Source organism: Mastomys coucha, unplaced genomic scaffold, assembly GCF_008632895.1.
Source record: "Mastomys coucha isolate ucsf_1 unplaced genomic scaffold, UCSF_Mcou_1 pScaffold16, whole genome shotgun sequence".
NCBI classification, from domain to species: domain Eukaryota; kingdom Metazoa; phylum Chordata; class Mammalia; order Rodentia; family Muridae; genus Mastomys; species Mastomys coucha.
The window spans coordinates 4324245-4326310 of NW_022196898.1; the positions used below are offsets into that span (position 1 = coordinate 4324245).

The 2066-nt window shown below is 39.4% G+C and overlaps 1 non-coding gene across 1 annotated transcript; it reads left to right on the top strand.

Annotated features, from left to right (window-relative positions):
- The first annotated feature begins 1960 nt into the window (after positions 1-1960).
- LOC116094483 lies at positions 1961-2066 on the top strand. The gene has a single exon (XR_004120142.1). It is a non-coding gene; the product is annotated as a U6 spliceosomal RNA (small nuclear RNA).

The following is a 2066-nucleotide window of genomic DNA, read 5'->3' on the forward strand; positions in this document are numbered from 1 at the left end:
GCAGTGGACTGGTGAAATGATAGAGCCTCCATGAATTTGAGAAAGAAATAATCATAAGAGTCTCAGCAGAAGGCAACTGTCATCTCGTTTAACTCCAATTTGTTTTCTAGTCACTTAAAATCTTGACTAATAAAGCGTCCATGGAATTGGAACACTTTGAGTTTGGGCAGGTTTCAGTACTAGTAAGGTGCAAATATGTTGTTCACATTGCCAATATTTGATATTGACTTAATATATAGAAGTGTTCAGAAGCAACAGCTAACCCAGTCACCAAAAAAACTACACAGCAATTCATAGTAGCAATTTGACTACAGTAAAAAATGTCAGAGAGATTGATTTAAAAGAAAAATATCTACTAACCTTTTCCTCCCTAAATGCAAACACATTCAAGAAGATTCTTGCTCAATTATCATTAGCATGACTTACCATAAACTACATTAGGATCATATTCTTCATGGGTCATCATGGCAATGCAATATGATGATAAAAGACAAGAACCTCACAGCCATGTTAATAATACACCTTGAGATCATTTAAGACTTCTGTCCTATGTGTACTCAGACTATTTACCTAGCCTTTTAGAGAACAAGACTCAACCTTACTTGCCTTGGATTCCCATGTAATCAAGTTTTACTGCCTAAGCTAATGCATAGCTGCAATCTTAAATTATGTACTCTCTGTGCCCCTGACCTGGCATGTAGTAAATGTGTGCCATCACAATTATTTCCTGGAAATAGCAAATAGGCTGAAAGTGGCCTTATAGATAATTATGCACCATAAATGTTGAAGGCAACATATAGATAGTTTGATAAACAATGCTGTTGGTAATATTATTTGTCTGGGTCAGTTGGAGTTAGTGACTTAGTCCCTTGTAAAACACTGTTAAAGGTTTCTCTAAAGTGCTCCATTACTTCCACATGTGATGCTTTCTGTTCTGTTCAATTAAAGAGATAGCAAAGCCCTCTTTTAGGAAAAGACAGAGGGACAGAATTCACAAGACAGCCTTCCGGCAGCACAGATTGGGACTCATACAGTGGACAGATAGAGGATGCAGTGGGGAGGACAAACAGAGAATCCAAATCTGGGCCCAGTCTGCATTAAAGACGCCAAGGGAAGTGTGTCACTTAATGTGACACCACCACATTATTGGTGACTCTGAGTTAATCACAAATGCATTAAATCTACCAAGTAATTAGGATTTTTTAACCCTTCAAGGGACGATTTTTGTTAATCATTAATTACAGAGAAAGAGAATGCCAGGAAGGGCGTGGCTAGAATGAAACACCAACTCTGTGGTGGCCCCAAGTTTGCAGGTTTTGAACATCTACACATTATTTCTTGGATAATGTAGCCAAAGATATTTCAGAATGCATCCGATCATATCTTTTGTGTCCTTGTTGCTATTCTTTTATAAGGCATTTTGTGTGTGTGTGTGGATGTGTGTGTGTGTGTTCATGTGTGTTTGCTTGAGTTTATGTGCACCACATGTGTGTAGGAGCTCAGAGAGGTCAGAAGAAGGCATCAGATCGATCCCCTGAGACAAAACCAATCTTTGTGAAAGAAATTTGAGTTTCATGACCTATGAAGTGATATGTGAAAACATTGGGGAGCCAAGGAAAGGAAATTCACAGTCACACTTGAGCCAGGAACTTCTCTGAGGAGTTGATGCTGTCTCTGTCTGTCAATAGGACTTGTATGAGGAGATAAAGCTCCACACTATTGTCAGAATGTAACTGCTCTGCCATGCACAACTTAATGAAATGTGCTTTAGGCAAGCACTGCACCTGGGTGGGCACTCTCCATTTATTGCAGTTCCCCCTGGAAAGAGTGAACGTGGCTTGCTATTCATTTCCAATGTTTTCCTTAACAACTGTGGGTTGGGCTGCTTAGTTCCAGGATATAGGCTTTAATGTGATGAGGTCACCCAGGGATTCAAATCTCTAGCAAGAACACACAGCTAGTGCTCGCTTGACAGCACATATAATAAAGTTGGAACAATACAGAGAAGATTAGCATGGCCCCTATGCAAGGATGACATGCAAATTTGTGAAGCGTTCCATATATAT